Source organism: Callithrix jacchus, chromosome 1, assembly GCF_049354715.1.
Source record: "Callithrix jacchus isolate 240 chromosome 1, calJac240_pri, whole genome shotgun sequence".
Lineage (NCBI taxonomy): Eukaryota > Metazoa > Chordata > Mammalia > Primates > Cebidae > Callithrix > Callithrix jacchus.
In genome coordinates this window covers 83,831,217-83,858,357 of record NC_133502.1, presented here as the reverse complement: position 1 = coordinate 83,858,357, position 27,141 = coordinate 83,831,217, and the positions used below count along the sequence as shown (strand labels likewise).

The 27,141-nt window shown below is 43.5% G+C and overlaps 2 protein-coding genes across 36 annotated transcripts in view; one reads left to right on the top strand and one right to left on the bottom strand.

Moving 5' to 3' along the window:
• Positions 1-27,141, bottom strand: part of LOC144579193 (serine/threonine-protein kinase PAK 4-like) — a 180,649-nt gene that overhangs the window by 124,304 nt on the left and 29,204 nt on the right. For 7 of the 31 annotated variants that reach the window (XM_078348519.1, XM_078348525.1, XM_078348535.1 and 4 more), the window contains exons 1-6: positions 17,490-26,673; positions 16,894-16,966; positions 15,408-15,525; positions 14,046-14,139; positions 11,071-11,139; positions 6,927-7,031 (exon numbers count right to left, since the gene is read on the bottom strand). The gene's annotated coding sequence lies outside the window, so the exon portion shown is untranslated. Of the gene's footprint in view, positions 1-1,483; positions 1,828-6,926; positions 7,123-11,067; positions 11,140-14,045; positions 14,230-15,407; positions 15,526-16,893; positions 16,967-17,489; positions 26,695-27,141 lie in introns of those variants that run through there. The other 24 variants (XR_013526248.1, XR_013526250.1, XR_013526265.1 and 21 more) reach the window with 20 other exon arrangements.
• Positions 21,813-27,141, top strand: part of LOC108587756 (CAP-Gly domain-containing linker protein 2) — an 81,523-nt gene continuing 76,194 nt past the window's right edge. For all 5 annotated transcript variants that reach the window (XR_013526299.1, XR_013526291.1, XR_013526285.1 and 2 more), the window contains exon 1: positions 21,813-22,310. The gene's annotated coding sequence lies outside the window, so the exon portion shown is untranslated. The remainder of the gene's footprint in view (positions 22,311-27,141) is intronic.

Below are 27,141 nucleotides of genomic sequence, written 5' to 3'. Positions count from 1 at the left end.
CTCTGATCTTGGTTTCTCGTTTTATTTCATTGAGTTGGTCTTCGACTTCAGATATTCTTTCTTCTGCTTGGTCAATTCAGTTATTGAAACTTGTGTTCGCTTCACGAAGTTCTCGTATTGTGTTTTTCAGCTCCTTTAATTCATTCATATTCCTCTCTAAGTTATCCATTCTTGTTATCATTTCCTCAAATCTTTTTTCAAATCTTTTTTCAAGGTTCTTAGTTTCTTTGCATTGATTTAATACATGATCTTTTAGCTCACAAAAGTTTCTCATTATGCATCTTCTGAAGTCTGATTCCGTCATTTCGTCACAGTCATTCTCCATCCAGTTTTGTTCCCTTGCTGGTGAGGAGTTTTGGTCCTTTCTAGGAGGCGAGGTGTTCTGGTTTCGGGTGTTTTCCTCCTTTTTGTGCTGGTTTCTTCCCATCTTTGTGGATTTGTCCGCTGGTCGTCTGCGTAGTTGCTGACTTTTCAATTCAGTCTCTGAGTGGACACCCAGAATGTTGACGATGAAGTATTTCTGTTGCTTGGTTTTCCTTCTACCAGTCTAGCCCCTTCGCTGTACGACTGCTGAGGTCCGCTACAGACCCTGCTTGTCTGGGGTGCACCTCTAGCAGCTATGGCACAGCGAGGGATGCTACCAGTTTCTTTTTCTGCTATCTTTGTCGCAGGATGATGCCTGCCTAATGTCAGTCTTTTTGATATAGAGGGGTCAGGGAGCTGCTTGAGGAGACAGTTTGTACTTTATATGGGCTTAATTGCTGAGCTGTGTGCTCTGTTGTTCATTCAGGGCTGTTAGGCTGCTATGTTTGATTCTGCTGCAACAGAGCTCATTAAAAAACCCTTTTTTTTTTTCTCAAATGCTCTGTGTTGAGGGGTTTGGGCTTTATTTTTGGATGTTCGATGAGGTGTCCTGCCCAGCTAGAAGGCAGACTAGCCACTGTTTGGCTGCCGAGGTTCCGCCCTGCTGTTGTGTGATTCGCCCTGTTCCTGCAGGCTCTGCTGTGGTCTCCACCACACCCTGGGGCTTAGTCTCTTCGTTGTAGCGTGTTGCCTCAGCAACGGCAGGCTGCGTCAGCAGTGGGCGTGTATCTCAGTCGGGGCGGGTTGCCTCGGTAGTGGTGGACGCCCCTCCCCCACAGAGCGTCTCGGACCGTCTGCTCGGGATAGTTTGAAATCGCGGTTTTGTTCGTCCCACCGGGTATCCCAAACAATATGTTCCTGCAATCCCCTGGGCTGGCCTACTGTCCCAGTCTTGTTCGGTCTCAAGTCCAGCCCTCTCAAGTGTCAGGTTGCCGGTTCAACAGGGCACCCGGACAAGCGCGCCCTGTGGGGATTGCTGGGTAGGGCCGGCTGCCGCCGTCCCGGCTGCCGGCTTCGCCAGGCAGACCTACTGCCTGGCGTCCCATGTCTTTTTTATACTTGGGAGTTTCCCCGTTCTGTGGGCAACAACAATCAGTCTGGAAATGCAGCTCTGACTCACCGTTTGCGGATTCAACGTGAGCTCCAATCCTGGGTTGTTCTCACAGCGCCATCTTGAGTCCTCCCCTCTTCCTTTTATTTTTAAAAAATATGGCCAGGTGCAGTGGCTCACATCTGTAATCCCAGCACTTTGGGAGGCCAAAGCCACTGGATCACTTGAGGCCAGGATTTGAGACCAGCCTGGTCAACATGGTGATGAAACCTCATCTCTACTGAAAATTCAAGAATTACCCAGGCATAGTGGGTACACACCTGTAATCCCAAATCCTCTAGAGGTTGAGGCAGGAGAATCACTTGAACCCGGGAGGTGGAGGTTGCAGTGAGCTGAGACTGCACCACTCCAGACTGTGGGACAGAGCAAGACGCCATGTCAAAAAAAAGTTTCAGAAAATATTTAAATTTTCAACTATATTTTAATGTATATTTGATCTCAAACTAAGCATAATATTTTATTAAATTTTTTAAACAAATCATACTCTTTCTTATATAATCAATTTAAATTAAGTAGCGCATATCACCTGTTAAATGAGAAAACATCTATATAAAATGGAGGCCATTAAATGTTAAAGTTTATATTAGAGCAAGATGTATAACAGTTTAATAATCTTGATATAAAAATATTTTACATAACTTCATAATATTTTATAAAAGTAACATTATTTTTTAAATTCCTAAGGGGCTCACGAACTTGTATTACTCTCAAGTGAGTTCATAAATTATTATTATTATTGCGATAGAATCTCACTCTGTTGCCCAGGCTGGAGTACAATGGCACAATCTTGGCTCACTGTAGACTTTGCCTCCTCTGTTCAAATCATTCTGTTGCCTCAGCCTCCTGAGTAGCTGGGATTACAAGTGTGTACCACCATGCTCAGCTACCTTCTGTATTTTTAGTAAAGATGGGTTTTCACCATGTAGGCCAGGATAATCTCAAACTCCTGGCCTCAAGTGATCCACCCACTCAGCCCCCCAAGTTGCTGAAATTACAGGTGTGAGCCAACGTGCCCAGCCCAAGTTCACAAATTTTTAAATGTTGCAAAACAACAGTATAATATAGCAGTTTTTTAAATCAGACTTCAGTAATTTAAACCAGCTTCTTGTTCCTCCCTTCCAAAGAAATCCAGTCTGCCAGAGAAGATAGACTATGAAAAGTAATTGCACTGTAATAAGCCCATTATCAGGGAAAAAGTGGATTTTGCAGGAATATGCAGTAATTTTTCTAGGACTCGGCAAGGGGCTCCCAGAGGAGCTAGACTGAAAGGATTGAAATTAGCTATAAGAAGAGGACAGAAAAGTGCTCCAGCCCAGAGGGAATAGCATGTGCAAATGCTTAGGCAAGAGAAAAGAAGCCAAGTGCAAGGAACTGAAATAATCAAAGAAATCCAGGGTACCCAGAGCATAGAACTGAAATGAGATTAAAAGAAAGATGAGACTGTTGAAAGAGACAGGGGTCAAGCTCTGGTGAGTATTGCAAATAGTATGGAAAAATATGCAAACAGTATGGATGAGTAGTAAAGAAATACGGACTTGTTCCTAAGATCAATGGGAAGTCATTAGTGTGAACACAGATAATTAGATAAACAAACAACAATGTTTTTAACAGTATATTTCCCCACAAAAAGAGAGCCAAAGTAGAAGGAAAATGTGAGATTTCTCAGAGGGCTCAAGCACTCTAAGAATGTTCTAATAATGACTCCCTCAAGCTGAATCTTCCAAATACAGCAAAATGCAAATAATGCCTCTGGCAAAATGCTAATAGCCTAGTGATCCAAAGGTGAACAAGAAAATGACCACATGAACTGATCTTGCCAGTAAATGAGTCTCATCATTTAGATTTCAGGGGCCAGACCAGGATCACTGTGAGAGTCACAAAAATCTTCTGGGCCTCTGAGTTTCACTTTCTTGCTCAGAGAAACTATGGTAGGAATTTATCCCTTGCCTACCCACCTCACACCATTTCAATCACATGTCTCAATAATATAAGTGGAAAAGATCTTACCAGCTGCATTGACTCAGTCCACCAGAAAAAGACAACAAGCAGCAAGAAAATGCTTCATAATGTAAAGTATGTCTAAAGCGATATGGCTACCTGATTATTTCACACTTCTGAAATAAACATCCTACCATTAAAATCCATAGATGTGCATGTCCTGAATTTGCTGAGGCAGGAACAAAATCCAAAGCCAAGTCAACTACCAGTACAAAACACTGAATTAAATAAAATAAAAACCAAATAAAAGACAGTAAAAGTCAGCACTTGAGTCAATCTGGTTCCAGTCATGGGTGAGGCTTAGGCTGGATACAGCTGACAAAAGTGAATCAGCCTGGAGCTGGCAGACTTGGGTTCTGGACCTTGAGCACAATACATGACTTGCTTTGATAGTACTTTTGTAGAATTTGTCATGATTTTACATGTCCCAAAAAGTTATTAGTAATTTTAAAGATCAATGAGAAAGTAAAAGCAAAGTGTTACAAGTTCCATCACAGGAAATCTTTTAAGTTTTTGTTTTTGAGACAGCCCCACTCCATCGCCAAGCCTGGAGTGCTGAAAATTTTTGTCTTTAAACACAATAATCTAATCAATCACCATCAAAACAAAAGCCCCACAACATAATCTATTTCACTTATAAAAAGCATTGACATTTATAAAATTGTCATAGTCAATTTATAAAACTGTAATAGCAAATTATTTTTACTCAGAATAGTACTAAATTAACAATATAAAAAAATAGACTGGTATGGTGGCTCATGTCTGTAATTCCAGCACTTTGAAAGACCGAGGAGGGCAGATCACCTGAGGTCAGGAGTTCAAAATGAGCCTGTCTAACATGGTGAAACCTTGTCTCTACTAAAAATAAAAAAGTTAGTTGGGTGTGGTAGTACACACCTGTAATCCCAGCTACTCAGTAGGCTGAGGCAGAAGAATTGCTTGAACCTGGAAGTAAAGGTTGCAGTGAGCTGAGAACGTACCACTGCACTCCAGCCTGGGTAACAGAGCACGAGTCTGTCTCCAGGAGAAAAACTAAAAGCTTAAGTTATCTTTACACTGCACATGTGCATACTGATAAATCAAGGAGTGCCTGTATTGAGCTTCTACAAAAGGCTTTTTGGAGAAGTGAAGGAAGGAGCAGTACTATCATTTTAAAAGATTAATTTTTAAAAGCTTAAATACTATTCTGTGCTTTCAAAAAGGATTTCACAACTTTTTTACCTGTTGTATTCGTTCTTGACTGAGTAACTTCAGTTGTATTGTGAGTAAGAAGTGTGGATGTGTAAAAATATAGTTGATATTAGTACTATAATAGAGCATTTGGAAGAAATCTTCAGGCCTTACTTGCACAGCTGTATGCTAATTAGTATTATTATTTTATTATTAAGATAGAGCCTTATTCTCTCACCCAGGCTGGAGTGCAGTGGCACTACCTCAACTCACTGCAACCTCTGCCTACCAGGTTCAAACAATTCTCCTCAGTCTCCTGAGTAGCTGGGACTACAAGTGTGCACCACCATACCCAGCTAATTTTTGTATTTTTAGTAGACATGGGGTTTTGGCATGTTGCCCAGGCTGGTATCCAACTCCTGACTTCAGGTGATCCACTCACCTCAGCCTCCCAAATTGCTGGGATTATAAGCATGAGCCACTATGCCTTGCCAATTTTTAAACATGGTCAATCCTGCTTCATTTTATAGTTAAAAAAATCATTTTGGTGACTTGAATTTTGAAAATAGCAATTTTCAGACATTCCGGTGAGACTATCTGCATGACTCCAAAGCCATCCTTTTTATAAGATAAATATGCAAAAGTCACTTTTCCCCCAAACCAGCTCAATTCTGTTTCTGAATCTTAGATGAACTGTCCCACAGCACAGCAAGAAGCAGCTTGTTGTATCATCTTAACCTTTCATCTCCCTTTTAACTCAGTCTCAACGAATATACACAGATGCACAACCCCAATCAGTAAGCAAGACCCTACCCACTTCAACATTCCTTCCATGAGTAGAAAGAGGCCTTCTGTTCCTACCCCCCAGACCCAAACCACCCATCTGTTACCCTTCAAAATCAAGCAGAATAACCCTTATAAAGGGCAGATACAAATTATTTTAAGAGGGACATGCTATTGAAATACCCTTGAGCTTGGCTATAATGAATACATTTTAAACAATCCTGCCAACTCCATTCTGCCCATCCTGAGCTATGTTTGCCCACCCTGAGTTATGTAGGGCATTCTTGGCTGAAAGCTTGCTGTCTGAGGCACCTGGCATCTTTGTAACCAATTTTCTGAGAAAGAGGGCCCACCAGCCCTGTGCATCCTGCATCTGCAATTGTATTTTTTTTTTTTTTACTTTTTTATTGCAGTTTAGGTTTTGGGGTACATGTGAAGAACATGCAAGACTGTTGCATAGGTACATACATGACAGTGTGATTTGCTGCCTTCCTCCCCATCACCTGTATCTGGCATTTCTCCCCATTATATCTCTCACAACTGTTTTAACTGTTACCCCACGCTGCTACCCCACATCCTGAGTAAAAAAACAATTTTAAGTAGAACTTTCTGTTAGGCAACCCCCATCCTTCCCTTAACCTGCTCCTTCTGCTTCTGTAATAATCTGCTTACTGCCCCCTGACCCTAAACAGGTATAAAAATGTGGATTGCCCTTTGTTTTTGGTCGAGAGGTTTGAGCTAGCTGACTCTTGGACACCAGCATAAAGGTGGACTCTGAACAAACTCAGTGCATGGTGCTTCTGTTTAAACTGGCTTGGGTATAACACTATGAGACTGCTTAATGACTACCACTGCTTTTGTAGGCTCTAAGGCCTTCCTTCACTTGGCCATACAAGTCTATCTATGCAATCCCACCACACCCACATGGCTCTCCTCAATCCACACAGAACGGGTGAGGCATGTGAACATGTGAGAATATTTGACACCTCCCTGCCTTTACTCTGTATGTGAAACAGGTTCCCTCTCTCTTTTTGCTTTTTGCAAGTGAAGCAGATTATGTTGTGGGGCTTTTGTTGTGATGTTGATTGATTATTGTGTTTAAAGATGATAATGTTCAGCACTCCAGGCTGGGTGACAGAGTGAGACTGTCTCAAAAACAAAAACTTAAATGGTTCTCTTTGATGGAACTTGTAGTACTTTGCTTTTACTTTCTCACTGATCTTTAATGAGATAGTAACTGGATGTGCCATCCTTGCCTTCTTCCCCAAAAATGCTCAATAACTTTTCATTGCATTTTTCTTACTATTAAGCCTCCCAAAGACAGGGTTCTTGTCAGACCCAATTTTGCACATCTGATGCTTATACTAAATAAATGTTTGTTCAATAAGTGAATCTAAATATTAATTGTAAATATAAAGAACTCATGATGAGATGGGAACAAAAGGTCCATCTTCATCAAATTAATCTCTTCTTAATTTGTTTCTACAGATTATTATCTTACCTTTCCATAAAAATGTAATTCAGTTGCCCACTTGACTGATGTTTTCCAGCCTTGCAATTCCATATCATGAGGGACTTCTGAAAGGAATGTTTTCCGGAAGCCCTTCTACATACAAACATTTGCAAGTGCTTCAAATTTTTGGTCTTAAAAAAGATCTTCAAAGATCTTAAAAGATAATGCTCTGTTTTTCAATACCCTTAGGAGGAGAAGAAAGAAAATTATTATAGACAATAAAGAATACACCTAAATAGTATTTTTTTTGAGATGGATTCTTGCTCTGTCACCCAGGCTGGAGTGCAATGGCATGATCTCAGCTCTCTGCAACCTCCATCTCCCAAGTTCAAGTAATTCTTTTGCCTCAGCCTCCCAAGTAGCTAAGATTGTATGCACCTACCATCTTGCCTGGCTTATTTTTGTATTTTTAGTAGAGACTGGGTTTCACCACTTTGGGCAGGATGGTCCGAAATTCCTGATCTCAGGTGGTTCACCCATCTTGGCCTCCCAAAGTGCTGGGATTACAGGACAAGCCATTGCACCCAGCCTGTAAATACTATTTGGAAGCAGACTTTTGCTACTATCTCCTGGTGACCTTTAATATAACCCTCCTCCTTTGGCTACTGCACAATGGTGCATTTCAGACTACACATTCCTCTGCACTGAAAGGACGAGATCAATGTTCTTTACCCCTTCAACTTTGTGAGCATGCCATTTTAAAGGAAATAACTTTCCACAAAGAATTCATGGAATGTGAAATAACAATAGTAAGAAGAGGCTGGTTTAGATTGAAAGAGGCATAATAACCAAAGCTAACACAAGAAGATTGTTTGGATCCAGATATGAACCAAACAATGAGCCAACACCAAAAAAATCACTGTTAAATTTGACAGACGTGATGAGATATTGGCTGTTTGGGGATGCACACTGAACAGGTAAAATAATGTGAAGACTGATATTTGCTTTACAATATTCCTGCAAATGGAGGAAAAGAAATAGAACAAAATGTAAGACAATCTTAATGATCACAGAAATTGAGGAATGGGTATTTTAGTGTTCATCATACTATTTTCTCTACTTTTGAAAACTGCAATTTAAAAATGTAAAAAAAAAAAGCCAGGCACTGTGGCTCATGCCTGTAATCCTGACACTTTGAAAAGCCAAGGCAGGTGGATCACTTGGGTCAGGAGTTCGAGACCAGTCTGGCCAACATGGTGAAACCCTGTCTCTACCAAAAAAAAAAGCTGGGTGTGATGGTGGGCACTTGCAGTCCCAGCTACTCAGGAGGTGGAGGCAAGAGAATCAGTTGAACCCAGGAGGCAGAGCCTGCAGTGAGCTACTGTACTCCAGCCTGAATATACAGTGAGAATCTGCCTTAAGAAGAAAAAGTAAAAGTGAATTTACTAATCCCTGCTCTGAAGCCACATCCAAACAGAACTCTAAAGAGAAACATTCAAGCAATTTACATGGTGCTATTAATATACAGATCTCCCATGCACCTCTGAATGTAACATTTAAATATTTTACAACATGATAGTTGGGAGTGGCTCAAACCTGGGCATGGTGGCACATGGCTGTAGCCCTAGCTACTAAGGAGACTGAGACAGGAGGATAATTTGAGCCCAGGAGTTCTAGCTCAGCCCAGAAAACATAACATGACCCTGTTTTTTTTTAAAAAAATCAGGAAGCTATCAGGGAACTCACTGATAAATTATTTTGGTACTATCAACAACTGCTATCAAAACACTACTACAAAATCCAAAATTATCTATTGCCAGACCTTTCACCTTACTTCTGACCTCATTTACCAAACTGCCTCCTCTACCTCCACAACTCAATTTGAATGTCAACTTTGAATTAGTTAATTAATTTATTTGTTCTTAGATTGGCTTTCCTCTAAAATCTAAATATTTGTCTTAAATTCTTGCTCATGTTATTAGCATCAAATACGAAGGGCTCTAGTATAGGAGCTCTTTGACATAAGAAACCCATGAGTTTTTGAGAAACAACACAAAGTGAAATAATTATCATAGCTGTAAAAGGAAATATGCCCATAAATAAGTAACAGTAAAGATTAGAGGCTTTCATTCATACTAGGGAGTGATGTTATATAAAATTATTCTATTAATTCAGCAAGAAAATATATAAACCTAATTCTGACAAACTTTCTATAAAATAAAAAAAAACCATTTTTGGGGGTTGAGAGTGAAAACTGGAAGTTTTAGAAAGAGGTGAGGCCAATTGCAGAATGTGCTCATCAGGCATCATCAAGACTGTCCCAATCACACCCTCTGCCTCATTATCCCTCCCATTCCACTTAATTCTTTCCCAGACCATAACCCCTTCTTACATAGTAAATATCTCCTACTTAGTACATGTTTCCCCAACAGATTAAATGCTCCAGCATGCATGGGTCAGGACAATGTCTTCCACACAGCCCAGTTTCCAACATCTGACTCACAGGTACCAAATGACTTCAGGATTATGAGGCTGGAAGTAGTGAGTATTTCCTCAATACTTGCAGTGGTTCACAGCAATGAAAATCCTAAGATTTCCTCTCTCCCTTTCAGGGACCATCAAGAAAGCAGCAATACTGTTAGAGTGATTTGAACCAGAGCAACTCCATCTAAAATAGGAGCTGGGTAAAATGAGGCTGAGACCTACTGAGCTGTGTTCCCAGATAGTTAAGGCATTCTAAGTCACAGGGTGAGAAAGAAAGTCCACACAAGATACAGGTCATAATGAACTTGCTGATAAAATGGGTTGCAGTAAAGAAGCCAGCCCAAACTGACCAAAACCAAAATGGTGATGAGAGTGGCCACTGGTCTTCCTCACTGCTGCTACATTCCCACCAACCATGACAGTTTACAAATGCCAATGGCAACATCTCAAAAGGGAAAGCAGAAAAATAATCCATTCCTGGCTGGGCATGGTGGCTTATACCTGTAATCCCAGCACTCTAGGAGGCCAAGGCAGCTGGATCACGAGGTCAGGAGTTCGAAACCAGCCTAGCCAATATGGCGAAACCCATCTCTACTAAACAAAAATAGAAAAATTAGCCAGGCATAGTGGCGGACATCTACAATCCCAGCTACTCAGGAGGCTGAGGCAGGAGAATCACTTGAACCAGGGAGGAGGAGGTTGCAGTCAGCTGAGATTGTGCCACTGCACTCCAGCCTGGGTGACAAGAGGAAGATGCTATCTCAAAAAATAAAAATAAAAAAGGAAAAAGAAAGAGGGCTCAGGAAGAAGTTGCTGGCTGGCACTCTGCTGTGTGCAGAGAATGAGGGCAGGGTGCTCAAGAAACTGAAAATGAGACAGAGAGGAGCCAAGAAAGAGTCCACAAGATTTGAACATTTTTATAAGAATAGCTTTAAAAAGAGTACTGGGGGACAGAGGACAATAACTGAGAGTTCTGCTGAGAAGCAGAATAAAACTGGGGCAGGGAGCAACTTTGGGTGGCAAAAGATGTTGAATGAAAAATTAAAGCTAAGTATTTTAAAGTGTTGATGAAGTGTTTATGGAACAAGCTAGAAAAGACAGGTTGGCTGAGGTTGTACCTTCAAATGCCCAACAGTGGCTACTGCCAAAGCTCTCTCTCTGTTGCTATAGAGCAGCACTGAGGCACAGGTAAAGCCCAAAGAAAAGAGGCTTCCCAATGGTGTCAATCCTCCTGCAGAAAACCTTTGATGGTACAGAAAAATTTACTCAGTAAAAAGCATATGGGGTTCCATTACCTGACTTTCTTTTCTTATATGCAATTAAAATTTCCATAATCCATGCATATTAGAAACTGTAGGATGGCCAGGGATGGTGGCTCACATCTGTAATCCCAGCAATTTGGGAGGCTGAGGCAGCCAAAGCACCTGAGGTCAGGAGTTTGAGACCAGCCTGATCAACATGGCAAAGCCCTATCTCTACTGAAAATATAAAATTAGCCAAGTGTGGTGGACATGCCTGTAATCCCAGCTACTTGGGAGAGTGAAGCAAGAAAATTACTTGAACCCGGGAGGCAGAGGTTGCAGTGAGCCACTGCACTCCAGCCTGGGTGACAGAGCAAGACTCCATATCAAAAACAAAACAAAACAAAATAAAAAACATAATACTAAGTAATATACTTTAGTTAAAGGAGGAAAAAAAGACTTACCACATTTTTTTGCAGAAAAGCTGATCCACTGTCTTTCTTAATTTAGTGATTCTGGCACAACTTCTTCCTTTACTGTTGAAATCACAAAATTAAATGTTTTCTCAATGTAATGGGTTTAATAACTTGGGTTATTAAATATTATTATAAAACAGGCAGTATTATTTTTTCTTTCCTGTGACTAAAATTATTTCTAAGATTCCAGAATGTATTTATTACTGAAACAATGCTAACACTGCACAAAAAAAGGGAAAACCGGACATTCATTAAAGATGGAAAAAAGCAGAACTCATTGTGTTCAAGAACAGCTACCAGGCCAGGTACAGTGGCTCACACCTGTAATCCCAGCATTATAGAGGCTGAAGCAGGTGGATCACCTGAGGTTAGGAGTTCAAAACCAGCCTGGACAACATGGTGAAACCCCATCTCTACTACAAATACAAAAATTAGGTAAACCTGGTGGCATGTGCCTTTAATCCTAGCTACTTGAAAGGTGAAGTAGGAAGACTGCTCGAACCCAGAAGGTGGGAGGATGCAGTGAGCTGAGATCATACCACTGCACTCCAGCATGGGCAACTGGTGGAGCCAGCAAAACTCCATCTCAATAAATAAGTAAATAAACAGCTACCAGGTGACATTTGCTATGGGGGGACTAGGTACATGATCTTGCTGGCAATCCTCCCACTTTAGTAAATCTAAACAGTGTGATTCCATTCTCTTTTGTCCCCATTCCATGCCAGAACCAAAACTAGTGAGAAAATCAATTCTATTTCTTTGAAAATACATCTAATAATTAAGACATGATATGCATGGCTCCATACTCTAAAAGGAAACCTTCTTATGTCCTGGGTCACATGGGCATTTGATGAATGATTGTTCAGTCGACTGTCATAGACTTCAACAATAAACTGTTCAATGCACTATGCCAGATAAATCTTACATCTCAGAAGTAGGACAAAGATTATTTTACTTCTGTCTACCCATTAATCTAATATCTACATGTATATATAATGGGTTAATACAAAGAAAATGAGTTGACTGTTTTAGAGAGTATTAGAATTTTGACAACATGAATTCTCTTATCCTCACAAGTAATAGACATAGTATTTCATGTGGAAGTTACCATTAAAGAAATCAAAATGTTAATCATTAAATAATTATTGCACATAATCTTCTCATCTGTCCTAAGACTGAAGAACTACCTCCTGAAGCTGGTTTAGTAAGTTGTAAATCTTCAGGTATTAAATTCATAAGCTCATGTCTGAAAGGTGAGAATAAATATTTAATATTCACTAGGCAATATTTAGCAAGGTAATATCCATTAGTACATGTTTAGTATTTAATTACCAAGGGTGGTTTTGAAAAGAAAAGACAGGCTGGGCACAGTAACTCCTGCCTATTATCCCAACATTTTGGAAAGTTGAGGCAGACAGATCACAAGGTCAAGAGTTTGAGCTCAACCTGGCCAACATGGTAAAACCCAATCTCTACCAAAAATACAAAAATTAGCCAGGTGTGGTGGCAGGCACCTGGAATCGCAGCTACTCAGGAGGCTGAGCTGGAGAATTGCTTGTACCCAAGAGAGGGAGGTTGCAGTGAGCTGAGATCACACCACTGCACTACAGCCTCGGTGACAGAGCAACACTCCCTCTCAGAGAAAAATTAAGAAAAGGCAATCTGAATGCTTGAGCACAACTAAATCCTCAGTTGAGGTTTCTACAGAGTAACAAAAAAAATAATAAGTGCAAATTGTCTCATAAGTTGCTTCATGGAGCATGTGTCCTCACAAGTAAAGTGGTAACTTGGCAACACACAGCTCTTTGAAGCATATTACAAAAATCTTAAATGGGATCCTTTAATACTGCATTGAATTCAAAGCTATATTCCTCTACATATCTACAAAAACAATCATATATTCCCACATATGCTTTAAAAATCTCAGGCCTACAAGCAAGACATGGATATTATTTTCTTTAGCAAACATATCAGAAAATTGTAAAAGAAAACGTAAGTTGCATGCCAGTCAGGTGTGGGCAATGTCCATGTTTCAAAAGCTAACACTGGCAGGACTGACTCAAAGTTGGGACTCAGATAAATTAAAAAGGGGAGGATAAAAATACGTAAAATAGACTGGGCGCAGTTGCTCATGCCTGTAATCCCAGCACTTTGGAAGGCTGAGGAATGTGTATCACAAGGTCAGGATTTCGAGGCCAGCCTGGCCCATATGGAGACTGAGGCAGGAGAATTGCTTGAATCCAGGAGGCAGAGGTTGAAGTAAGCCAAGATCATGCTACTGCACTCCAGCCGAGGCGATAAAAGTGAAAACTCCATCTCACAAAGGAAAAAACATTCCTTTGGGAAGTCATTCTACATAAAGATCTTCAACATGAGACTGCAAAAAAGAGGTATAGGATCATCAACAGACCTTTGACTTTTATAGTTTGAGCTATAAGGACAAAAAGAAAAAGGGAAATCATTTAAACACAATTTATAGAAAAGAATAATTATTGAACCTGTATTGCTCTTTAACTTTTTATTTTTCAGATGGAGTCTTGCTCTGTTGCCAGGCTGGAGTGCAGCAGTGCAATCTCAGCTCACTGCAACCTCCACATCCCAGGTTCAAGTGATTTTCCTGTCTAAGCCTCCCAAGTAGCTGGGACTACATGCACCTGCCACCATGCCCAAATAATTTTTATACTTTTAGTAGAGACAGAATTTCACCGTGTTTACCAGGATGGTCTTGATCTCCTGACCTCGTGATCCACCTGCCTTGGCCTCCCAAAGTGCTGGGATTATAGGCATGAGCCACCAAGCCAGGCATTGCTCTTTAACTTTTATAATTTCATTTTGACTTCCGTTATTGTAATTCAGTCCAAAGAAAAATAGTGTGAGGAAAATAAAAAGAACAACCAAAATTCTAATATTCTGTTTATCAAAGTTTGCATTGAAATATCCCATTACAGCCAGGCAGGGTGACTTACCCCTGTAATCCTAACACTTGGGAGGCCAAGGCAGGTGAATCATCTGAGGTTAGGAATTGGAGACCAGGCTGGCCAACATGGCAAAACCACATCTCTACAAAAATTCCAAAAATTAGCCAGTTGTGGTGGTGGGTGCTTGTAATCTTAGCTACTTGGGAAGCTGAGGTAGGAGAATCACCTAAACCTGGAAGGCAGAGGGTGCAGTGAGCTGAGATCACTTCATTGCATTCTAGCATGGGTGACAAGAGCAAAACTCCAGCTCAGAAAAAAAGAAAAGAAAAGAGGGCCGGGTGCAGTGGCTCACACCTGTAACCCTAGCACTTTGAGAGGCCAAGACAGGCAGATCACCTGAGATCAGGAGTTCAAGACCAGCCTGACCAACTTGAAGAAACCCCGTCTCTACCAAAAATACAAAATTAGCTGGGCATGGTGGCAGGTGCCTGTAATTCCAGCTACTCAAGAGGGTGAGGCAGGACAATTGCTTGAACCTGGGAGGCAGAGGTTGTGGTGAACAGAGATAGCATCATTGTATTCCAGCCTGGGCAACAAGAGCAAAACTCTGCCTCAAAAGAAAGAAAGAAAGAAAAAAAAGTGGGGAGGGGAGTGGAGGGGAGGGGAGATATATCCCATTACTTTCAGGCAATGTAGATACAGTCAAACTTTCTACAGAAATCTGAACCACATTACAAAGCAAGAAAAACATACCAGCTAATATTATTTAATACATACAGTACTAAATGGAAGAGGTCATATTTTCAAAACAGAAACATTAGTGTACTAACCTTATTGGACTTACAAAAATAACTTTTTTAAATAAAAGAAACTGAAAATTCCCTGAACTGCAACCTTTAAGCTAGCATTTATTTACTTAAGATTAAAATAATACAACAGCTATAAAAAGTCAAGAGCTGGGCTGGGCATGGCGGCTCAAGCCTGTAATCCCAGCATTTTGGAAGGCTGAGGCAGGCAAATCACCTGAGGTAGACAGTTCCAGACTAGTCTGAGAAACATGAAAAAATCCCTGTCTCTAATAAAATATAAAATTAACTTTGGCACATGCCAATAATCCCAGGTACTCTGGAGGCTGAGGCAGAATAATAGCTTGAACCTGGGAGACAAAGGTTGCAGTGAGTCAAGATCGAGCCACTGCCCTATAGCCTGGGTGACAAGAGCAAAACTCCATCTCAAAAAAAAAGTCAAGAGCTAGCCAGGTGGAGATGGCTAACACCTGTAACCCCAGCACTGTGGGAGGCCAAGTGGGTGGATCACCTGAGGTCAGGAGTTCAAGACTAGCCTAGCCAACATGGTAAAACCCCAACTCTACTAAAAATACAAAAATTAGCTGGGCATGGTGGCACTCACCTGTAGTCCTAGCCACTAGGGAGGCTGAGGCGAGAGGATCAATTCAACCTGAGAAGTGGAGGTTTCAGTCAGCTGAGATCGCACCACTGCACTCCAGCCTGAGTAAAAGAGCAAGACTCTGTTTCAAAGAAAAAAAAAAGAAAGTCAAGAGAGCATGGGGAGTATTAAATTCAAATATAATCAACAGTCTCCCATCAAAACAGCTCCATTTTTTTGCTATTGTTATGTGTTAAGGTCTATTTGCTAAACATTGATATTTGTACTGTTTCAAGTGTACCACATGACCCATTAGTGCTTATATTTAATATCCCTTGCTGTGCACTAACCTTGAATATCATACTTTTATATTACAACAAAAGTATCTTTTCCTAAGGCAATTACCATTAATATTGCTTTAAATTTATAAAATGTGAAGATTGTTTTTAAAATTTCACTTTTTATAATTTCACAACAGCTGAACATTATTGTCTTTAAAAAAATAATCTAATAAACTACCATCACAACAAAAGCCCCACAACATAATCAGTTTCACCTTATAAAACTAATAACATATATAAAAATTGTCATAATTTATAAAATAGTCAATTCATTAAACTTTAATAGCAAATAATTTTTAACTCAGTACTAAATTAACAGTATCATAAAAACATAAGCCAGGTGTAGTGGCTCACACCTGAAATTCCAGCATTTTGGGAGGCAAAGCTGGGTGGATCACTTGAGGTCAGGAGTTCAAGACCAGCCTGGCCAACATGGTGAAATGCTGTCTTTACTAAAAATACACAAATTAGCTGAGCGTGGTGGTGCATGCCTATAATCCCCACTACTTGGGAGACTGAGGAAGAAGAATTGCTTGAAGCCATGAGGCAGAGGTTGCAGTGAGCCAAGATCTCATGCCACAGCATTCCAATCTGTGCAACAGAGCAAGACTCTGTCTCAAAAAATAAATAAATAAGTAAATAAAAAGATAAGGAGGAAGCATTTATTATGTATTTATATGCCTGGTATTATGTGAAGTACTATAGTATCTCATCAAATCTTCGAGATAGATCTTCAGTTCTCATAATCACAAGAGCATACTAAGGCTAAGACAGGATAAGAGACTTGGCCAAGCTGACCTCATGGTTTACGTAGATCTGCCTGCCTTGGCCTCCCAAAGTGCAGGGATTACAGGCATGAACCACCATGCCCGGCCAAATGCTGAATTTAACAAAGCAGATAAGGAGAAACAATTAGTTTTAAAAATATATTAATTAAATCCCTAAGATCCAGGACTCTGCAATAAATATGTAAATAAATCCCGAATATCCATGCTGAAAGTTTAAAAGAAATGCTGATAATTTAAGAGATACAACTTTTACTTAGCTTTGCAGTAATCTAGAAACAAAGAATATTTCTAATATTTAGACAGACCCTACAAGATAAACAGTGACTCCACTGTGTAAACACTCATGAACAAGGAATTACAGGACTTCCAGTTTAGACATACCATATTTTCTTTCAGATAATTCTTCTATGTGTTTACATAGATCAGCGATATGATCATTCCACTTCTCTGAAAACTGAGCAAAGGTTGATTCTCAGTAACACATCCCTATATCAGAGAAACACTAACGTATAATGACTTATTTCCTATATTTTGCATCTCAACAGTCCATATCATTTTACTGCTTTTGAAAAAATTTTTCCCTTTTTTGGTGTTTCTCATAATTAGTTTAATTGGAGACTGTAGGAGAAGTTTTAAAGTTTAGTACCTCTTTTTTCCTTTTAATTTCTGAAAAGGAGGAGGGCAGAAAAGATCAATCAAATTAAATAAGACAATAGGGAGGCCACAATGAGAAGGTCTCCAGGGGTCTTTTAGCAAACTCCTAAAACATGTCTCAGCTGTGTGGAAATAAGGCTTTAGAGCAGTCAGTGAGGTGATGCAGGCCTGTAATCCTAGCACTTTGGGAGCAGAGGTAGGTGACCTTGGAGCTCAGCGAAACATAGCAGAAACTTCCATCCCCTCCCGCACCTTCTGCTACCCCCTCCTTGCCTCCATTTCCTCCAAAAATACAAAACTTAGCCAGGCATAGTGGCAGGCACCTGTAGTCGCAGCTACTCAGGAGGTTGACGTAGAACTGCTTGAACCCAGGAGGCAGATGTTGCAGGGAACCAAGACCACAGCCAGCCTGTGTGAAAGAGCAAGACTCCATCTCAAAAAAGAAAAAAAAAAAAAAACAAGTTTAAGAGGGACCCCAGAGCAAGAAATCTCAACCCTTTTTCTCCCAATCACTGAAACACCAGGAAGGTGTAATCGTTTCGCAGCATACCTATAGTAGGCTGATAGTGACCTGCCCAAAATGCTCATAAACTAATCCCAGGAACCAGTGAACATGACCTCATATGGTAAAAGGGGCTTTGCAGATATAATGAACTTAAGGATCTCTGGCTGGGAAGATTATTCTGGCTTGTCACAGTGAGGTTGATGTACTCACCTGGATCCTTGTAAGAGCAGAGCAGGTGATGGAGAGTGGTGAGAAGTGTAGTGAGGAAGCAGGAACCTTGAGTCATTCAAGAAGGGCAGCACAAGCTGAGGAGTGCAGGCCACCTTCAGGGCCAGGAAATGAGTTTTCCTACAGAGCCTCAGAAGGTACCTGCCTTCAGTGGGACTGACTTTAGAATTCTGGCCTTCAGAAGTGTAAGGGAATACAGTTTGGATTTTTTTTTTTTGAGACAGAGTTTTGCTCTTTTTGCCCAGGCATGATCTCAGCTCACTGAACCTCCACCTTCCAGGTTCAAGCAATTCTCCTGCCTCAGCCTCCTGAGTAGCTGGGATTACAGGCATGCACTACCACGCCCAGCTATTTTTGTATTTTTAGTAGAGGTGAAGTTTCTCCATGTTGGTCAGGCTGGTTTTGAACTCCCAACCTCAGCTGATCTGCCCACCTCAGACTCCCAAAGTGCTGGGATTACGGGGGGAGGGGGACGGGGAACCACCATGCCTGGCTACATCTGTGTTGTTTTAAGCCACTAAGTTTGTACTAATTTGTCGCAGTAGCAACAGGAAACTAGTATTGTAGTGAAGCCTCAAAACCCACCTGAAGGGGCTGGATGCAGTGGTTCACGCCCATAATCCCAGCATTTTGGGACGTCAAAGTGGGCAGATGACTTGGTCAAGACCAGCCTGGTTAACATGGTGAAACCTTGTCTCTTCCAACAAAAATCAGCTGTGTGTGGTGACACATGCCTGTAATCTCAGCTACTTAGGAGGCTAAGACATGGGAAGTGTTTGAACCTGGAGAGGGGGAGGCGGAGGTTGCAGTGAGCCAAGATTGGGCCACTGCACTCCAGCCTGGGTGAGAGAACTAGACTCCATCTCAAAACAAGCAATGCCACCTCAAGAAAGTTTCCAGTTCTGTCAGCAATCCCCCACCCAACACCCAGAAGTAAACATTTCTTCTTCATGGTTTTTTTTTTCTTTGGAGATGGAGTTTCACTCTGTTGCCCAAGCTAGAGTGCACTGGCTTGATCTTGGCTCATTGCAACCTCTGCCTGCCTAGATCAAGCCATTCTTCTGTCTCAGCCTCCTGAGTAGCTTGGATTACAGGCACGTGCCACCACACCTGGCTAATTTTTGTGTTTTTAGTAGAGACGGGGTTTTGCCATGTTGCCCAGGCTTAACTTAAACTCCTGGCCTCAAGTGATCCACCTGTCTCAGCTTCCCAAAGTGATGGGATTAAAGGCATGAGCCACAGCACTCAGCACTCACCAAGGCCTTTGATAGCATGCTTTTCCAGGTGATCAGTCCTTGTCTGGTCTGGCTCTGCCACACTCTCCCCCTCACCAAGTTGGAATCCCTAGCTACTTTTCAGAACAGGAGAGTGTGCACTTTAAATCCCAGCTTGGCATGGTTCAGATCTGCATTTAACTCATGGAACCTGGCTGCTCCCCAGGCCCTGGAGAATAAAAGAGTCTCTCTGTGGGTATGAAATAGGATGAGCCAAAAGCATGCCACTGTACTCCAGCCTGGGCTACGACAGAGAGACTCCATCTCAAAAAAAAAAAAAAAGACTCCATCTAAAAGAAAAACAAAAACAAAACAAAAAACAAATGTGGCATGGCAAAGAAAATAATTACTGTGTTAAAAACAGTTTCATAGACAATAAAAGTACAATAAGCTGTCTTTTTAGATGAGTGTAATTGTTATTCTCATTTTACAGCTAAAGAAATGGGTTCAGGGCAAGCGTGGTGGCTCACACCTGTAATCACAGCACTTCAGGAGGCTAAGGCAGGTGGATCATGAGGTCAAGAGATCAAGACCATCCTGGCCAACATGGTGAAACCCCATCTGTATTAAAAATACAAAAATTAGCTGGGCATGGAGGTGCGAGCCTGTAGTCCAAGATACTAGGGAGGCTGAGGCTTGAACCCGAGATGTGGAGGTTGCAGTGAGCCAAGGTGGCACCACTGTACTCCAGCCTGTCAAAAGAGCAAGACCCCCATCTCTAAAAATTAAATAAAACAAATAACAGAGAAACAGGCTCAGAGAATGTTATTTGATTGGACCGTTTTGCATCTCTGGACAGTGAAGCTGAGATCAGACTTCATGTGTACCTCCCCTAGCCTACCAAGGCGCCTCTCATAAAGGTAAGATGTATAAATTTGGCCTAATATACAAAGATGCTGGAACAGTCAATCCTACACATAGTACTTCCATGTTCATCGAGGGAAACCTTAAGGGAAAGTGAAAATGCTTCTAACAGGGCCTGGGCACCAGTGCCCTTACTTGTTGCCTTTGGGCTCTTCCTCCAAGTCCAATAGTGACCTGAAATTACTGACTGTTCAAATCAACTGGAGAAAATGGTACCAAGGTCACCAACATCAGGCAAATTCACTTGAGGACCTATCTCTGTGGTCTGACAGACAAAACTGCTTTTGTAAAAAACACTGTATTTCAGAAAAACATAATCATATTAACAACTAATAACACTGTAAAATGCTGATGTGTTAAATGCTACTTTAGAAAAATATGCTCAAATGTAGGAAAACAAATTCTGATAGAAAACTATGTATCAATTATCTAGCTAGCTATCTAGAGACAAGGTCTCATTCTTTTGCTCAGGATGGAGAGCAGTGGGATAATCATAGCTCACTGAAGACCTGCCCCTGGCGTCAAGTGATCCTCCTGCCTCAGCACCCTAAGTGGCTGGGGCCATAGGTAGACACAGTTACACCTGCCATTTTTATTTGTTTTGTAGAGTCAGGGTTTCACTACATTGCCCAGGCTGGTCTCAAACTCTGGAGTCTCACTCTGTCACCCAGGCTAGGGTGCAGGGATGTGATCTTGACTAACTACAACCTCTGTCTCCTGGGTTCAAGCAATTCTTCTGTCTCAGCCTCCAGAGTAGCTGGGACTACAGGCATGTGCCACCACATGCAGCTAATTTTTGTAGAAACCGAGTTTCATCATGTTGGCTACACTGATCTCAAACACCTGACCCCAGGTGATCCACCTGTGTTGGCCTCCCAAAGTGCTGGAATTACAGGTATGAGCCACCAAGCCGGGCTAAGCACTTTGTTATTGAATAGCCTAACCCAAGCGGAGCGTGGTGGCTCACATCTGTAATCCCAATGACTCTGAAGGCCAAGGTGAGAAGATGGCTTGTACCCAGGAATTTGAGACCAGCCTAGGCAACATGGGGGCAAGGCCCCCATCTCTACAAAAAAATACAAACTATTAGGCCAGGAATGCACCATGCCTGGCTAATTTTTTTAGCTTTTTGTAGAGACAGGGTTTTGTCATGTTGCTTAGGCCTGTCTCAAACTCCTGAGTCCAAGCCATCCTCCCGCCTCGGCTTCCCAAAGTGCTGGGATTACAGGGCCCAGGAAGCCTCAATTTTGCTTTAAGCAGTCCCCCAATGTGGCACACTTGGATAGTTTTCTGATTTTTTTAGACAGGGTTTACCTCAGTCTCGCAGGCTGGAGTGCTGTGGTAGGATCATAGCTCATTGCAGCCTTGAACCTTGGGCTTCAAGTAGCTGAGAGGCTGAGGTGGGACTACAGAAATGGGGTCACACCACATTGCCAGGCTGCCCTTGAACTCCTGGCATGAAGAAAACTTCCTGCCTCTGCCACGCCCAGACACAGTTTTCCTATTTTTGACCCACAAAAACACTGTGCTGGGTCAGAATCTGTTAACTACCCTTCTCCATCCAGCAGCACATGAGACGCAGTGGGCTGAAGCTTACCAGGCTCTGCTCTGCGGAGAAGACAAGCCAGCTCCTAGGTAACATACTGTCATGTCAGGTCGTCGAAGGTCCAGCTCTGTGACGTTGCCGGAGGCACGCCCCTGTGACTTTCCGGAGGTGCACGACTGTGACGTCACAGAGGCACGCCCCTTATGTGGAGCCGAACGGAAGTCAAGGCGGGGCTGCTAGGTCTTCCAGGAGTGCGCATGTCCAGGCTGGTGATGGAAGCCGCTGCAGAGCCTGAGCTTCCTCGTTGACAGGCTCCGGCCCAGCTGCAGTCACCTATAAGCCCTGAAGACGACTTTTAAGATTTCCCAATCTGCAGGGCCGGGAGCAGCAGTGATCCGACGCAGCTAGCAGGCTGCACACCAGCCTCCCGGCGCTTGGTGGGCACGAGCACAAGGTCGCACAGAAGAAGCTCCTTAATGGCCAGTTCAAGGGCTACCAACCCCACTGCTACACTGGCAATGTTTTCGCCTTGCCTCAGCCTGGGTTCGTGCGACCCCCAACACCTTTCCCAGCCAGGGCCCCAGGGACCCCAGGAGTGTCCTTCACTGCTGCTCATCCTGGGCAGGATGTCAACCCTGAGGCTGCCTCCCATTAAGGAGCTGCACCCTTCCCCAGCTTGATCTTCGATGGCCGTTGCAATAGCCTTAAAGCCTTTGCAACTTTGTAGGTGAGTACTAGGGAACTAGGAAACAAAGAAAACATCTTTATAAAAATCTAAGGGATTGGCCAGGTACGGTTGCTCAGGCCTGCAATCCCAGCACTTTGGTAGGCTAAGGCAGGTGGATCACAAGGTCAGGAGTTCAAGACCAGCCTGGCCAGCATGTTGAAACCCCATCTCTACTAAAAATTAGCTGGGTGTAGTGGTAGGTGCCTGTAATCTGAGCTACTTGGGAGGCTGAGGTAGGAGAATAACTTGAACCCAGGAGGATGAGGTTGCAGTGAACAATAATAAGGAAATGTTGCTATTCTTTGTTTGTTTGTTTGCTTTTTGAGACAGGATATTGCTCTGTTGCCCAGGCTGGAGTGAGATGGTACAATCATTGCTCACTGCAGCCTCAACTTCCTGGGCAGGTGCAAGCAATCTTCACCTTAGTCCCCCCACCCAAGTAGCTGGGATTATAGGTTCATGGTAACAAGCTTGGCTAATTTTTGTATTTTGTATAGAAACAGGGTTTCACCATGTTGTCAGGCTGGTTTCAAACTTCCAGGTCGAGCTGTCATCCACCCTCAGCCTCCCAAAGTGCTGGGTTTATAGGCGTGAGCCATGGTCCCTGGCTATTGCTGTTCTTTTCAAATGCATTTTTACCTTTTTTTTTTTTAAGAGACGGAATCTCAGTGTTTCCTACGCTGAAGTGCAGTGGTGCAATCTTGGCTCACAACAGGCTGGTCTTGAACTCCTGACCTCAGATGATCCACCTGCCTCGGCATCCCAAAGTGCTGGGATTACAGGTGTGATCCACTGCACCTGGCAATTTTAGATATTAGAACTTTTTTTTTGAGGAGTCTTGCCCTGTCGCCTAGGCTGGAGTGCAGTGGCATGATCTCAGCTCACTGCATCCTCCACCCCCTGGATTCAAACAATTCTCCTGCCTCAGCCTCCCGAGTAGCTGGGATTACCAACACCTGCCACCACATCCAGCTCATTTTTGTATTTTTTTTTAGTACAGACAGGGTTTCACCATGTTGGCCAGGCTGGTTTTGAACTTCTGACCCCAAGCAATCTACCCACCTCAGCCTCCCGAAGTGTTTGAACTACAGGCATGAGCCACCATGCACATACAATACTAGAACTTTTTAATTAAAACAATTTTTTTTGAGCTGGAGTGCAGTGGCATGCTCTCAGCTTACTGCAACTTCTGACTCCCGGATTCAAGCCATTCTTCTGCCTCAGCCTCTCAAGTAGCTGGGACTACAGGCACATGCTACCAGGCCCAGCTAATTTTTGTATTTTTAGTAGAGATGGAGTTTCACTGTGTTTGCCAGGATGGTCTTGATTTCTTGACCACATGATCCACCAGCCTTGGCCTCCCAATGTGCTAGGATTACAGGTATGAGCCACCACCCCTTGCCAAAAAAAATTCTTCTTGAGACAGAGTCTCATTCTGACACACAGGCTGGAATACAGTCTGACAGCGTTTCTATAGGTACTCATGTAGGTGTGTAGAAGAGGCTAGGACCTCAACATGATGGGAGGTCAAATTTTTTTTGAGACAGGGTCTTACTTTCTCACCTAGGCTGGAGTGCAGTGGCAAGATCATAGCTCACTGCAGCCTCAAACTCCCAGGCTCAAGCAAACAAAGGAGGCTGAGGCAAAAGAATCGCTTGAATTTGGGAGGCGGAGTTTGTGATGAGCCAAGATCTCACCATTGCACTCCAGCCTAGGCAACAAGAGTGAAACTCCAACTCAAAAAAAGTGTCTTGTGGTGGAGCACAGTGGTTCATGCCTGTAATCCCAAGGCTTTGGGAGGCCAACATGGGAGGATCAGTTGAGGCCAGGAGTTATAAACCAGCATAGACAACATAGCAAGACCCCATCTCTACAAAAAATAAAAATACAAAATTAGCCAGTCACTGTGGCACACACTGTAGCCATAGCTATTCAGGAGGCCAAGGCAGAAGAATTGCCTGAGGCCAGGAGAATTTTGTGACACTGAGCACAGGAGCTGAGACATGCTAAGCAGGGCAGGGCTGTGGTCAAAGGCCCATCTCCTTCCCCAGTTCTTCCTCCTTCCATTGGTGCTCAGGACACCACATCACAATGCATTTTCATCAGGATTGCTCTGAAAAAATTTTTCACTGTAAACTGTCTTGGTTCCTAGGCTGTAAGCTCTTTGAGAGCAGCAAAATTCTGTTTGCTTTGCCGCACTCTCTCCTGTATGATTCTTCTCTACTCCTCTATGCCACCTCACACACACACACATGCACACACACTGTGAGCTTTGCATTGCCCATTGAATGGTGAGAAATTCAGAATGATTTTGCACTCTCTTGGTTTCCCCTTACCCCCAACTCCAGACCAGGCTTCTGTCCCTTAGAAGACATAATCCCACCTGGGCTGGAGCACCCTGGCCCCGGGCACTTTCCTTTATCAGTTTCTGCTACCTTTAGCCTCTGTTTTCCATACAGGCAGCCACCAAGTAATTACTACTGATCAGAGCAACATACAACCTTTATTGAGTGCTTTCTATTTCCTACAACCTATTCCCCCAGTGGAAAAAGCTATGAGCAGGGATTTTGTTCTCTGCTGTAATCCCAGCACGTATCACAGTGTCTCTAGCTCAGAGCATGCACTTAATAATCACATTAACACTTAGCATGTATCAGTCTATTCAACTTTTGAAACAGTATGAGGTCATGACTATGACACGCATTTTGGAGATAAAGAAACAAAAGCATGGAAGGTTAGGTTATGAAACCTGCTCTTGCTCATGCCACTGGTACATGAGAGAGCCAGGGCTACCCCAAACAGAAAACAGAAGCAGGATGTTAGGGCAGCTCTCTGGTGGGGAGACCCTGGGGGAAGGACTGTGGGGAGAAAGGAAGACGGGGTGAAACTAAGGAGGCAGGAGGAGGGAGAACAAGAGTCAGACCCTGATGGAGATGTTCTGCCTGGGGACTTGGAGCTGGAAATGTGGGACCAGAGCAGAGCAGAGAGGAGGTGCAAGGGGACTAGACAGAAAGGATTTCAAAAAAGAGGCTCTTGGAAGTCTGAGGAGACTATGGGGAGATTGTTGGAAAGAAAGGAATGGTGGGAGTGGAAGAGCATAAGAGAGAGGAGGTAGGCACAGCTTTCTCTGCCACAACAGGGCAGAGAAAATCTGCCTGATTTGGTTGGCCCACGGTGACTGAATGGGATGATTCCCTGACCAAGATATGGGGGATGATCAAGGATACCTTGAAACAAGGCCGAGGTAAGAGAAAGGGACATTTTCCAGTGATGAAAAACTTTCTATCAACTTCCCCAAACAACTGTAGAATCAGAAACCAAGGGATTGTTGTTTAGGTCTGTGGGAAGTGGGGATGGGGGAGGGGAGGCTGGAGGACAGGCCCAAGGACACTTTCCAGGTGGGGGTAGTGCTAGCTCCCTGGAAAGTCAGTCCCACAGAAGCCATCTGCCTACCAGCAGGCAGAAGGGTAAGGAATGTCCCCAGGTGAAAGACCGGGACACTGGGGTGCTGTCCACTGGGTTGCCCTGCCCCGTACAGTGTCCCAGCCCATTCTCCAATACCTCCCCCAACAAGCATCCCAAACCCACCACACCAACACATCATTCCTGGACTCACTCTCCCCACTTCCCTAGCTGCCTTACTCCTACCCTACAGGCGGTGCTGGGCCAGGCTCCACAGTCAACCTGGCCTCCCCACAGCCTGACACATTCCAGGCCAGCCAGCTGACCAGAGGGACAGAATTCAGAACTGTCTGGGCTCCTGGAGCACTAACCTTCCTACTCGCACTCCTTTCCTTTCCCTGCCAAATCTGCCCCACCTTGGACCTATCAGTTGTCCCCCATTCCCGTGGTTCTGGCAAACTCCAGCAAACTCCCACACTGTCAGAGGCCAGGGCTTCCTTTTACTCTCTCCCTGTCAAACTTCTCCAGTTCCCCTGCCTCAGCGCAGCACCTACTCCAAGAGGCGGATGAATGGGGAACCCCACATTGGCAGCAGCTGACGTTAGGACCTGCTGACCTGAGGCTGGCGCCAGAGCCAGGCCAGGGCAGGAGAGGCTCAGCCCCCTCCCGGATAGTGCCCATGCAGGCTGGGCAGGACCTTGCCCACCAGCCCACACTTCCCTTTCTCCCTGGTCTCACCAGTGGCAGCAGCAGTTCAGGCATGATGGGGAGGCCCATTCCAGACACCTATGGCCTCTCACTCCTCCATTTGAGCTCAGGGCAGTGTGGCAGTGGCAGTGCAGGAGGCTTCCCGAGTCTTGTCTCAGTCCGTCCAGGACGTCACAAGTATCTTGGGATGACAGTTGAGGGCATAGAGACCACGGCCCGGTCCCAGTGATCTTGAACCCCAAAGGCTAGAACTGGAGCCCGGGTGCAGAGAATTCTGAAAAAATTAGAGAGGAGAAGAAAGGAGGTGGGAGGGGAACAGTGAGGCAGAGTAAGGCAGTGTTGCAACAGTGCACCAGGAAGAGCTGGAGGAGGAGGCAGGAGGTGGGTTAACTCTTTGTAAGCCCCAGTCCCAAGCACGGGAGTCCCAGATCCGGCTGCCTTGCACCCTGAACCCACCAATCCGAACCCACCAATCTGACCACTCCCAACCAAACACCAGGGTGCAATAAGCCCCTCCCCGCCATCACCAGCCTTTCCCAAATGGAACACAGCAGTGAAGAGAGCTAGAACTTGGGAGTCAGAGTCACCGCATTCCAGTTCAGAATGCTTAGCATCTTAGCCGGGTGGTCTTGGTCACATAACTGAACCTCTCTGGGTATGATTTCCAATTTGCAGAGTGGAGATAACCTGTCTCCTGGGGTTCCTGTAAGGATTTGTTCAG